This window comes from Gorilla gorilla, chromosome 10 (genome assembly GCF_029281585.2).
Source record: "Gorilla gorilla gorilla isolate KB3781 chromosome 10, NHGRI_mGorGor1-v2.1_pri, whole genome shotgun sequence".
In the NCBI taxonomy this organism is placed as follows: Eukaryota; Metazoa; Chordata; class Mammalia; order Primates; family Hominidae; genus Gorilla; species Gorilla gorilla.
In genome coordinates this window covers 139,390,732-139,404,917 of record NC_073234.2, presented here as the reverse complement: position 1 = coordinate 139,404,917, position 14,186 = coordinate 139,390,732, and the positions used below count along the sequence as shown (strand labels likewise).

The 14,186-nt window shown below is 40.8% G+C and overlaps 1 protein-coding gene across 6 annotated transcripts in view; it reads left to right on the top strand.

Moving 5' to 3' along the window:
* Positions 1-14,186, top strand: part of CCDC92 (coiled-coil domain containing 92) — a 36,185-nt gene that overhangs the window by 1,672 nt on the left and 20,327 nt on the right. The window lies entirely within an intron of this gene.

Sequence of the window (14,186 nt, the reverse complement as noted above, 5' to 3'; positions counted from 1 at the left end):
TTCATCTGCCATGTTGAATAAATTGCCAAATTGGATAAATTGATCTCAACTTATCCAGTTATCTTTGGATAAATTGATCTCAACATAATTACCTAATTGGTAGGATGCCTTTGCAACGATACTAACGTTAATAAAATGTTGATGCTTTTAAAAAATACTTATGTTAAAAAAGCATTTTCTCGTATTTCTGGCAAGAAAAGTCATGGAACTTTTTTCCTTCTATCTGGAACAAGGTCAGCCATAAATAGTTTCTAATACATAGTAGGCACACATTTGGTAACTAAGATTAATTATATCTACTGAATTTACTGAATTCCATGTCCTTCAAGGGCAGTGACTAGGTGACTTTGTATCTTCACACACCAATGTTGCAGTAAATGTTTGAGTCAGATTGAAGTTTCATCCCGGCTAGGTAGGTGCTAGCTTAATGACACCAGTTTCCACATCTTCAGTTTTGATGTTTCAACCTGCAGAAGGATTTGGGCACGGAAGTGGCTGTGTCCTAATTGTCTTCAAATATTTGAAGGTCTGTCATGCAGCAAGGGATTTCATTTATTTTGAGTAATTATTGAGTACAGAAAAACAGATTTCACTTCTATATGAAAGCAAAAGTTGTTTATGGGTGAGAACTAGCGGTGGAAAGAAGGGGCTGCTCCTTCCCTAGGGGCTTTTGGGATCAGCTGGTTCCCCACTTGGGTGAATGGCTATTAGGCGGTATCACAGAGGTATAGGAGGATCTTTCTGAGAGGGACTCCTGGATATTCCGATGGCAACTATATTCGAGGACTTCTGTGCTTCCCTTTTAGCACTGTGGCTTTTGTTTTTTGTTTTCTTATGCTGGCTTCTACAGTTGTGGACGTAGCAACATCCGCAGACACCTACATGAACCCTAGGAAGATTTTTTAGTAGATTAAAGACCCACCTGCTATCAAAGATGATTCTTAGTCGTGCTTTGCATTTGTATGGCACATTACAGGGAATAAAGCACTCTCGAATTCAATGTGTTTTAAAAGACTCTTTTTAATTATACATGATTTGTATTTCTTTCTTTGACTTTATTTTCTACAATAAACATTGAATCAAGAGGAAAATTACCGTTTTCTAGGAAGGCAAGCAGAAAAGTCTTTTTTTAAAGCTGTTTTTAAAAAATGGAATGGTGCCAGTCATCCTTTGGAGAGCCAGCAAGTTATGAAGGTGAATCGTTCTTTTACTTGGCTGAAAACATTTTTTAAAAGATACTGAATAAGGCCGGGGGCAGTGGCTGACTCCTGAGGCCGAGGCGGGCAAATCACAAGGTCAAGAGATCGAGACCATCCTGAGCAACCTGGTGAAACCCCATCTCTACTAAAAATACAAAAATTAGCTGGTCGTGGTGGCGCAGTAGTCCCAGGTACTCGGGAGGCTGAGGCAGGAGAATCGCTTGAACCCAGGAGGCAGAGGTTGCAGTGAGCCCAGATCACGCCACTGCACTCCAGCCTGGCAACAGATGGAGACTCCGTCTCAAAAAAAAAAAAAAAACTGAATAAAAGATGATATGAGATGATTCTTATGCTTGCTCCGCATTTTAGTTTGTTTATTTCATTACTCAAACATGACTCAAGTTTCACAGCAAAAAGTCCAGTCATATCCACCTACATTAAGTTGCATTGGATGTTTTTTCAGTATGTCTGCATGGTTTTTAAAATATGCTGGCAGCTGAAGGTAAAACAAAGCCAAGAAGTAGAATTACAGCAAGCCGAAAAGCTTAGGGGAATTGGAGCTTTGTGTTTGAAGAAGAAAGACATGTGCCCTATTTGTATCAAACCAATCTTGAGAATGATGGTTTTATCAACAATGGGAATAAGGATTTATCTATTATAACAAAGACTCGGCTACTGAGTGTCAATCTAATACATGTATTAAGTGGGTCAATGAGGTGGGGACTCCAGTCTGTGGCTAAGAAGCAGAGCAGAGTTGCCTGTGAACACCAGAGTGCCCAATACATAAGGATTGAAGTGCAGCAAGACAGTAATGAGGCCGATTGAGTTAAACCAAGATCTGACCTCTCCAGTTTAGGAAGAAGAGGAAAAAACAATTCTGAATTAATGTTTGCATGGACTTAACTTTTTAAATGTCTTTTAAAGTAGTTACTCTCTCGTTCTCTAGCAGATGAGTTTGTTTCATGCTTTTAACTTTTTAAACGTCTTTTAAAATAGTTACTCTCTCTCGTTCTCTAGCAGATGAGTTTGTCTCATGCTTTTGTGTCTCTTACCCATTGCTGACTTTGGGTGTGATAAGTGACTAAGACTCCTCAAACTTTGAACAAGGAATATACCATTTATTTATGCTGTATGCATGAAGGGAAAAGAGACGAATATCAAGTTTTTCTGGCCAACCAAGAAATAAAACTTTAAAAGTGTTTATTTTTTCAGGAAAAAAAATCACAGATACTACTTAAATATTATTACCAGGACAACAAATTAGCAAATAAGGCAAGTTAGAAAGCAGCATTTTCAAGGTTAAAGGTTGCATTTTAAAGCTTTAACCATGACTTCTGAAGGGATCGCACAAACATCTTTAAAGACTTCTTTGTTAATCAGAAAACAGTTTACATGCAAATTTCCACACTGGAGAGCCGACCAAGATCAATACCTTCATGATTATTCCCAATTTACTGCTTTATCAGAAAGAACTTTACTACGAAGCAAGAAGTGTCTACTCTTCTGTGAAGGAGTAAGTTTTTTCCTTGTTTCTGAAATTCTTTATTCTAGCTGAATTCTCAAGACTGAGCAGTGATCTTCCATTGGTTAGCACCAAATAGAGCAAGCCTGAGTAAGCTGCTTATAAAAAGGGGAAAAAAACGACAGAAGAAAACTTCTAATAAATGGAATATGAGGCACATAATACTCTGCTTCTACAAATTTTCTTTTTGTTGCCTCTTTGGCAACACTTAAGATACTAAATTTAGGTCTGCATAAAATCCATTATCCTTTGCTCTTCAGATTTCCTCCCCAATCCATTTCTAAATGCATCCTGTGCCCTTCTCATTTACTATGCAGGTAAGAGAGTTTATGAGAAGTCATTAAAGCCCGTGTTCTTAGGTAACATTGTTTAAGCATTAACGCTACATGTAGATTGTCATTCTCAATATTATTACAATACTGTCTTTCTTAAAGTTGCACATTTTACCTAGAAATCCGTGGCATCATACTCTGAAAAGACCATCTTCGATATAATGCAGAGGACACGTAAAAACACTGGGTTCCCAAGAGAAAGTTCCATCTCTGTCATACATAGCATAATTATCTTAGGCTCTCCATATTTTTCTAATGATAAGTGAACGTAAGAGGTTAGGCTCATGCCATACCTTAAACATTGAAGGAGGCTTTTTGTAACTCCTTTCTCTTCGGCTGTCACACACATCAACCCAGATGAAAGGCACTGCTAGTGTTTCTGCCTCGGTGGCTAGTAGCGTGGGAGAGCAGATACACTTTTTAAAAATAGCCAAGTCTTGCACACTGATAAGAAAGATGGAGAAAGGTTGGAGTTTTTCACTCAGTTTTGTGTTCCCATAGATAAGAACATAGCAGAAGTTATTAGGTTTGGCCTGTCATTTTCAAGGAAGGTCAGTATCTGATACTGAGTCATCTTTATCTTCTGGTTGAGTCCCTATGACAAGACCAGAATGTTCTAGTAGAATAGAGCAGCAGCTTTCTGGCATTAAGGTACTTGCTCATTGACATGCCCTATTGCTCTCAGGGGAGGAAGGATGTGTAATCCTCCTCAGCCTCTGCAATGTGATAGATTTCAAGTGAGGAATTGCTTTCCATCAATAAAGCGGTCAAGTCAGTTTTTGACAAGTTTATTAGTACAGTAAGACTGTGGTATCAGGACCCACTTCAGAGGTGAACAAAGCCAAACCGTATTGTTTGAGGGCAAAGGCAGGTTTTTAGGGGAGAGACAAAATAAATATCCAAGTAGAAACAAAGCTAGAAGTGAGACCTTGGAGATAGGTTGAGAGCTGTCTATTTGGAGGTGTTCTTGTGTCTCATCCCTTTTTGCAGGATGGAACTCAGAGCTTTGGATGATGATTGGCTAATTCTAGAACACTGCACTGAATGTTACTCATTAGCAGGCTGTGGTTAGAGCAGATTGCCTTTCCAAGTAGTCTCAGGATGCCAGCAGGACCTGCCTGTGCAGTGACCATCTTGAGTCTGAAATTTAAGTGGAAAGCAGCAAATTAGCCATTCCTGTGTTTAGAGGAAAACTGAGTTTAGTTAGAAGGTGTGAAGTCGTTGGGGCCAGCGTGTTCCTACTGAAGAAACTGGGAATCCTCGGCAGGTTAGTAGCAAGCAGAACTTTAGAGTCCCTTGAAGGAAGGTTGAAGTGATGTTTGGACTGCTGAACTGCAGAGTGAACCTGGGAATGAGATGCACTGACACCTTCATCAGTGCTTTCCATCAGTGTGCAAGACTTAGCTATTTCTCAAAAGAACACAGCTTCCTCTCGCATGGAATGTCCTACCATTGGGGATGTAACCAGAAGCCTCCGAAGCCTACTCAGTTGTTTAGGTGAAGATCCCAGATTTTTGTTTGTCACAACTCTCATGGTTACATTTATAGGTAGGGAATCCAGCCACTTCAGTCCAGTTTCTGAAAATTCCTGGCTAGGTTATTTTTCACAGTTCCATTTGGACATTTTACCACCTCTTCTGATTGTGGACAAGACAGTGAAGGCATTGATGAATGTGTAGGGCTTTACAGCTTTATTTACAATCCAATCTGGAAATTATGGACTCCTGTTACAAATAGACACACTTAATGTACCAAATCTGGAAATAAAATATTTCAGAAGTCTTTTTGACAGTCATTGTGTTAGCCTTTGCATGCATCTTCTATACCCAGTGAAGTTACTAAAGCATTCACATGAAAACCCATTTTTTCTCATTTGAATAAAACTAATGTGAATATGCTTATAAATGCCTGCCTCCCACCCCACAGCCCCATCCGTAGGTAAGCTGCTCTCGTTGTCTTTATGGCTACTTCCCACAGCATGAATGGACGGGTCAAACAACTCACACAGTGCTGATGAGCTACACTGGTAAATTTGGAGCATGCTACCCACATACGATTTTCCCTGGCATCCCTTCTTGTTGGTGTGTACCAGGCCATGGGACACAGGAGCAAGATGAAGGCACTTTGGAGCTACCAAGAGGCTCTCTGAAACCCTGACAGTCTTTAGAGTCCCTTCTACAATGTGGGGCCTGATCCAGGACAGGGACAGTGTGGGAAAGAGCCACCATAAGGGACTGTTCAGTCTGAGAAAGATGACTGACCATAGATAACCTTGACCGTGTTATTCACCAAAGGAAGTATATTTCCAAAACAGCCCAACATGGGTTACATGAGGGCTGTGAGAAATGTAAGCTCCTCCAAGAGCGTGCAGCCCTCACTGTTTTCACAATTGTCCATAGTCAAGAGAGTCAGGAAAAAGTGAGAAAGAAAAGCAGGACTTCATACTCCAGTGAGAGCAATAAGCTTTGACTTCTGGACAGACTATACAGAGGTCAAGATGAATCAAGATTCCTCTTTATTGAGAAGAGATTGCATCCCAAAGATCAATTTACTTTTCTGTGAGTGGTTAGTCTTGTCTCCTCAGTTATATACAAGTGTTGATTGATTGACCTCACTATATCTCGATGCACACGTACAAGCACACACGTCATTCCAAACAGTATATTTAACTGGCAATATATTTAGTGATTTAAAATTGTAGTTTTCAAATGTTATCAAACATATCAGGTATCCTAATACATCAATTGATTTTACCATCATAATTTGAGCTTTAAGAACAAGTATTCAAAAAAAGACCCAGCAGCTCATCCGTGGGGATTGTCAGGTGACGAGATGTTTTTTCCATTTGAATTTTAATTTCTTTATTAGTTTTTAGGTAAATATAAATTATTAACTAATTGCCTCACTATTCTGCTGGTACAAAGGGAATTAGGAACTTTAGAAAACAAAATTTACATTAAAAATAATGCAATTGTTATTTAAAATTGGCAGAAATGTGGTATCTTGAAACATTCAGCTAATGGAAGTAGAGTGACTCTTGGTTGTCATAATATGTAATATTGTCTGGAATTTTTAAAAAGCAATCTATAAAGATACTAGTTTCTTAAATTACAGCTCCCTGTAATTTGTATACTCAGGTTTAGATTCACCTACTCTGAAATCATGGTGTTGGGTAGTCATTGAGCTGTTCTGTAAGGCAAGTGTCAAGAATTTAGGAAGTTCCATTTAATTTAGCCTTTGTGAAAAAATTCTATTTTTTGTATGAATTGTGTGCCCCACCCCCACTCCCAAATATTAGCTCCACAAAGGCAGAATTTTTATCTCTTCTATTTGTTGGTGTGTTCTGAGTGTCCTCCACAGTGTCTGGCTCAAAGCCGCTTAAAGATGCTTCCTTTATGGAAAGAATGAACTGTAATAATTTATATCACCCCCCATATAGAAGACATAACCTTCTCTTATACCCCCAAATTCACAAAAATAGATAGGAAAGGATTTTCTTTAAAAGTACTAAGAGCTTGAATAATTTATGTAGTCTTCTGTGTTATATTGGAATAGCCTCCTTGTTAATACAGACACTTTTTTAAAAAAAAAAGATAAATAACTTTTCAGTTTGTACCTGTTATGTTCAAACTTTATTTTTAAACTGCTTTTATAACCTGAGCAATTGTTTTTATTTTGGGAGAGACCTTTTCCAAGTAGAAAACCATTTTAAGATTTACCAGTGCAGCACTAATTACTTCAATTTCTGTAGTATATTTCTGCAGATTACAAAGTTCAAATTATGGCTCTTGTAAACAGGGTTTCCTGGTGACCATGGAACCTGTACTTTCATTTCTCCCAGCCTGGAAAGCTTTCTTAAAGTGCTAGTATATATAAAATATTAGGAGTTTTGACATGATTTCATAAATTTATTGGAAGTCTAAAATTCTTGTAAAGTTTACATATTTAGTGAAGTCCTTAAAAACAAAGCTCTTTGCATTGAAGAAATATTAAAGCCTTTAAACATCAAAGTTTCCTGGAGATTTCCTGCCTGCATTAGATAGAGTACTCCTGTGGAAACTGCACACCTAGCTCAGCTGCAATGTGTCCACTTAATTTCTGTGGAAATACGCAGCTTTATAACCATAACACTGGAGTCCCTATTGCATTCCAGATTTATCTTGCACTCACCCTCTTCACTTCTCAGGTCACTTTAGCGTTCATACAAGAAAAGCAAAATCTCACATTATCAAGAAACGAGAAGAAAATTATTACATTCTTAGACAATTTGGAGTTTATTTGCAATCCTTTTTCTTCCAAGCAAAAGAAAGCAAGGAAATGCTGATCCAGTGTTCCAGTCATTTTAGCTAAACAGGTTAAGTAGTCCCTTTCTGCACTCCTGCCTCACTGAGCGTGTAAGATACAAGGAAGAAACTCACTCAGATAGGCTCCTATTGTCCCCTCACCTGCTGGTTGCCTTTTCCTCCAGAGTTAGCAGCTCTCTGGTACGGGAGGGATGCTGCATGTGGTGAGAGTTTGCCCTCCCAAAAGTGCCATACGCTGCGTTTACTAGCCATCCCAGAAACCCAGAGAGAGCAGGATAAACCTCAAGTCCAAAGAGGAGAAAAGGCCTACCTTAAATTAGATTGACCCTAACCCTGGGGGTTTCTCAACCAAAACTCTTTTGACCTTTGGGGCCAGATTATCCTTGTTGTGGGGCTGTCCTATGCATTATGGTCTGTTTAACAGCATCCCTGGCCCCTACCCACTAGATGCTGGTAGCACCCACCCACACACTCATGACAACCCAAAGCATCTCCATACATCGCCAAATGCCCCCTGGGGGCACAGCTGTCCCAGCTGAGAACCACTGCTCCAACTTGATCAAACTCAAGATTCATCAGGAGAATGAGAACCCTGTGTTCTTTCATTAATTCCGACTGCTTACAGTTTGCCTCATATCAGAAAACTTATACGCTAATTCCATCTGTTCTTTAGATTTAAAAAAAAAACCTATATCTTGCATCAGCCATAAAACAATGACTGTAGATTCTCTGAGGGGAAAAAAAAACCCTATGTAGATGGTGTTCTCAGCAGGTTAGAGTCAGACTGCAGAAGCAGGCCAGCTCCTCTCTAAGACCCACATGAAGATTACTGTTGCCACTGCCAGATTATGTTATGTCTCAGCACAGAGTCGCCACCTTCCTCTCTCTACTCCCCATCCTGTTCCGCCTTCTGAATCGCAGCATCAATTGTTGACTTAAGCAGGCAGAAACTCAAACTACATTTGAATAAAGAATTTGTCAGTATCTGCATTTGTTTTAGTCTTCTGTATCAAGAGAGAAACCCCAAGCCCCTTATCCAGCTAACCAGAACACCTTAAAAGTGTTTGTCTTCAAAAAAGATATCACATGAAATTGTATTATTAATAAATTAGTAAATAAGGCAACCACTTTAAAAAGCAAACATTTAGAAGTTCAAAGCTGTATTTTAAAGGATTCAGCAACAATCTGTAAAGCCCAGGTGTCTTAAAATACTTGTTTGGTAATAAAAACAAAACAGAATTGTACATTTTTACATGTTTCCACACAGAATAGCAGAGTAAGCTTGTAGCTCTTTAAGAGAACTAGCTTTTTAACCCAGAATAGTATGTTTTTCTGCAGCTTTAGGAGAGAGGAAGCATTTTCTCTTATTCTGATTTTTTTTTCCACAAGCAGCAGCATCAAGAATAAGCACTGGAATTATATTAGCATCTGGCACGAAAGAGTAGACCTGAGAAGCTTACAGCTTAAAATATGGGGAAAGAAAAGGGCAAAAGAGAATGTTTAGCAAATGGAATATTGGCCAAACGGTGTTCAGGCTGTGCGGGATATGCACTTTTGTATTTTAGAGGGCTGCAGCATTTCGTCTTCATTTAGGGACAGTATATTATCTAGTTGAGAGCATAGGCTGTGGAGTCAGACTGGTTTGGGATGACCCCACCTCTGCCTCTTACTAGGTGTGACTTTAAGGAAGTCATTTAACCCTCCAAGCTTATTTGCTAACATGTGAACTGAGGATAAGAATATCTGCTCCTTAGAGTGTTGATCAAGTACGTAGCATGGCGCCTGGCACTGAGCCCTCAGTAAAAGGTGATTCCATGTTGATTCTTCTCCCCTGGAGCTAAAGGCTGTGTCGCTACTGCAGTTTCTGTCTGCTTCACCCTGCATCGTCCCTGCCGGACTAAACTCCCTTAAGTGGCGATTTTGCCTCTATTGAGTAAAAACTTAGCTTTTCCCCATTGCTTATCTTTTCCATCTCGACTTTTCTGAGCAGCTTTTAATATACAACTTAAATCTGACACTAGCTTTTCTATCTAACCTTATTTTCCACCATTCCCCAGAATGTTCTTTCCATATCAGATAGTTTAATGGTCTCATGTTCCTTCTAAAACTTAATTCATATTTACTTCACCAGAAATGCTTCCTCCTGTCCCAACTCTGCCCATTCTTTGAGGCTCAGTTTAATTCCAACCTCTTCAGAGTAAAATCTTTGCACTCCAGTCCTTATTCACTCATTTATTAGGTACCTCCATGTGTCTGGCAACAGATAGGTACCAGGAATGCTACAATAATTGAGGCCGGCCCCTGTCTTCCAGGATTTATGCAGCCTGGTGCAGGAGAGACAGGTAGATAAGAGAAGAGCTGCCAGTGCTAGGATGGGCAGCCCTTCACCCTTCATGGACAGCCTTCCCCTGGCTCCTGTACTTGGTGGATGCCTCATGAGGATTTAATTATACATTGTTTTCTTTGTACTTCAGTTGCTGAGTCTCATATCCCCAAGTAAATTGTAAGCATAGGACTGAGTACACAGTGAGCACTTGAGAAACATATGCTGGCTTGATCTTTCACCTCCAGGTGCATATTTAAAAGGAGAATCGATTGCCTGGCCTATTGTAAAGGCCTTGTAAACTTTAAAAAGCAAATTAAAAAACAAAATCAATGATGACATTAAGCTCTTGGGGATCCCCATAATGTCCTGGTGATTAGAGTGGCTAGGTGACTAGGCTTTGGAATTCATGGGACAGTGCACTTTTAAATTTGGCAGTTCTAAAATGAAAATAAAGAATTGTCCTTTGAGTCTAATAAAGTTAGCTTAATGGAAAACTCACTGCATTGTCCTTGTTTTTCTCACTGTGTCACAGACCAAGACAAGCGTCATCCAAGCTCATGACAGGTGTTCCCTGAATTTCTGAGCTGCTGAGTGCCACTGAGGAGCTCAGAAAGCATGATCTGAATCATGAGCTTACATGCGACACGGCCGCATCTCAGCTTCAATGCCATGTCACAGGCTCAGCATTGACAGTTCACATACTTGGCTCATAAGATAAATTTCCAGGTGTCAGTAAGCTGCACCAGAGAAGATACTGTATGTCACAAACTCCAGGAAGTCCTGAGCAAGCCCGCATTTTCCTTTTCACAGAAATGAACATTTTTAGGTGGCTTGATAATTTTTTCTCTTTTTATTTGCAAGCTTTCCCATTATGGCAATCAGAGAAATTTTTCCAAGCCCTCTGATGCTCACTAATACAAGATACAGCATCGTACCTAATGATGGGGTTGGGGAGGGTGCTGAGTGAGATCACCACTAATGTGCAACTCCTAGAAAGAAGCCTTTCTTAAAGGGCCAGCCCAGGTTTCCAGAGGCACCATTATTGTAGGTGGCAGGGAAATAGCAGGGAACAAGACAGAAAAGTCCTTGTTCTCCTGGAGTTTACATGCTAGTAAGGTAAGAAAGATAAATAAGTGACCTAACTTTAGATAGTGATAAATGCTACGAAGACATAAAATGGCATAATGATGATGGCAGTTGAAAAAAATTGTTAAATTATTCCAGCAGTACAAGGTGAGCACTGGCCACGGCAGGTCCCATGACAGTTTATCTGGGAGCAAATGAAACCTGTTTGGATGACTCTCCATATTGAAGCAATGATAGTAAACACATAGCTCTAGCCATGGTTCTAAATGCTTTAGATCTGTGCTGCCCAACATGGTAGACACTAGCCTCATGGGGACAGTACATTTTAATTAATTCAAACAAAAAATGAAAAATTTCTCAGACACATGAGCCACATTTAAGGTGTTCAGTAGCTACATGTGGCCGCAACAGCTACAGAAGAGTGTGGTCACATCTCTGAGCCTCAGTTCTTTAAAAACAGCATAATCATACCTATCTTGCTGATTGTTTCAAGAATTAAGTGATCATGTATAAGCCTGGCACCTAAGGCCGCATGCAGTGGCTCACACCTGTAATCCCAGCACTTTGAGAGGCCGAGGCGGGCAGATCAGTTGAGGTCGGGAGTTTGAAACCAGCCTGGCCAACATGGTGAAACCTTGTCTCTACTAAAAATACAAAAATGAGCCGGGCGTGGTGGTGCACACTGGTAGTCCCAGCTACTCAGGAGACTGAGGCAGGAGAATCGCTTAAACCCAGGAGGTCGAGGTTGCGATTGCACCACTGCACTCCAGCCTGGTTAACAAAGTGAGACTCCATCTCAAAAAAAAAAAAGAAAGCCTGGCAGCCAGACACTTGGTGTGGCTGCTTTATTGGACAACAGAGAACAGAATATTTACATCATCACAGAAAGTTCCATTGGACAGCATCTGTTCAGATAAACTCAATCTTCCCCCACATCCTAATGAGGTGTAGATACTGCTTTCCCATTTTGCAGATGAGGAAGTAAGGCACGGGAGTTACGTGTGACTTGCCCAAGGCTGCATCCTTAACGAAGGGCAGAACTAGAATGCAAACCGTAGTGGTCTGGATCCAGAGCCTGGGGGTTAATCCTACCCTGCTATGCCGCTATAGCTCGCAGATCCAGTACAGCTCATCTGTGTGATCCACTTTCAACCAGAGTGCAACCGAGGGAAAGAACATTACCTCTTCAGAAAATCTTGTCAGTGAATGCTTTTAAAGTCAGCTAACATGAATTCTGACGAGAGGATCAGGAAAAATGTAGGCCTGTCATAGGCACAATTTCCCCCTCCTTGAAAAGGGCAGAGGAAACTAAAGCACCAAAAAAATACCAAGTTTATGTATGATCTCAATAAGGCAGATTAAGCTCTCTACGCCTCAGTTCCCCTATCCTAGAGCGGTGTGAGGATGTAATGAGGCAAGGCCTGGAAAGCCTCAGCAGGACCTATCACAGTCAGTGACGCCAGGGAGGTCAGCAGCAGCATTACCACTGCACTCAAGCGGCCACACTTGGGCCGAACGTTCCAGAATGCACAGGAAACAGCAGAACAGACCACTTATGTGAGGAGGCAGCTCGTCCTTCTCTCCCAGAGCTGCCATGAGAGCCTGTGGTTCCAAACAGACTGAGTTTGAAATTGGAGAGCACTTCAGGAAGGCACGAGGCAGAGGAGGTGGCAGCCTTTGGAAAGAATCTGCATTTGGCTCATGCATTTGGGATTTGCAAGTTTAGTTAAGTGTCTTCACTCTTCTGAGCCTCCATTCTTTAAAAAATGGGTTTAATTGGCCAGGCGTGGTGGCTCATGCCTGTAATCCCAGCACTTTGGGAGGCCAAGGCAGGAGGATCACCTGAGGTCGGGAGTTTGAAACCAGCCTGACCAACATGGAGAAACCCCATCTCTACTAAAAATACAAAATTAGCCAGGCATGGTGTTGCATGCCTGTCATCCCAGCTACTCTGGAGGCTGAAGCAAGAGAATCGCTTGAACTCGAGAGGCAGAGGTTGTGGTGAGCTGAGATCACGCCATTGCACTCCAGCCTGGGCAACAAGAGTGAAACTCTGTCTCTAAAATAAAATAAAATAAAAAATGAGTATAATCATACCTACCTTGCATGATTGTTTTCAGAATTAAGTAATAGACCGAGAGTGGTGGTTCACATCTGTAATCCCAGCACTTTCGGAGGCTGAGGTGGGCAGATCACTTGAGGTCAGGAATTCGAGACCAGCCATGGTGAAACTCCATGTCTACTAAAAATACAAAAATTAGCCAGGTGTGGTGGTGCATGCCTGTAATCCCAGCTACTCGGGGCTGAGGCACGAGAATCACTTGAACGTGGGAGGTGGAGGTTGCAGTGAGCCAAGATCACACCATTGCACTCCAGCCTGGGCGACAAAGCGAGACCCCCTCATCTCAAAAAAAAAAGAAAAAAAAAATTAAGTGATCATCTGTAAGCCTGGTGCATAGAAATTTGGTAAATAATGGTCATAATTACTATTTCGATTAATGATTTTCAGCTTCTCATTAACAAATATCCTTGAGTATTTTCTTGCCCAGATGCCTTAGACCCAGGGAATGTGTTAGGACAGTTATCCTCAAACATGATTGCTGTTACCACCCTTTACAGTGCAGTGATCACACCCTTGAGAAGCCAGGCAGAACCAACTGAAAGGCATCGTGGGGCGTGCACATAGCAGCTGCTTGCGAAGATGGAAGCTGCCTCACACTCCCCCACAACCAGCAAGGGCAGTGGCTGCCGGGTATGACCTCAGGTGAACATCCTGTCCATTCTGAAAACTGGGAAGTCAAACTCTCCAGGCTCCTGACCGGCCAGTAGGCTTCACCAGAGCTGGATCAACCAGAAGAAGCTGAAACATCCAACCTAAGAATTTCGAACTTCAAATGGAAAATCTGGGCACTCTAAACCAAAATTGCTAAGTTCCAAAAATGTTGGATACATTGGGTGCTTATTTGTAAAAGTATCTAAATGAAAGTGGGCCCTTAAAGAGTGTGTCATGAACCAAGGATTATAATTAACCCCATTGTGGGGGCACAAGGTCAAATATAAGAGGAAAAAACAAAGTCAGTTGTACAAATGGAAAAAGTGCAAATGAAAAATGATGACCTTTAACAAGGCAAGGACAGTAAGAATAAGAAAATACTGAATTGCCTCTCATTATCTGAAAAATCCTAATGAATATCAGATGTAGTGATTTTCTACCTTCCCCAATTTATTTCATTCTCCTCCCAGAGCTGATATATAATCTATGAAATACAGTTGTCCTGCCCCTTATTTTACTTGTCATTATTTGTTTTCATTTATTTTGACTGGGTTAATGCACTAATGGCTCATTTATCTACAATGATCAAAATTTGGTTGCAAAGACAGCCCTAAAGTAACACCTATTTGCCTTGTACCGTTCTC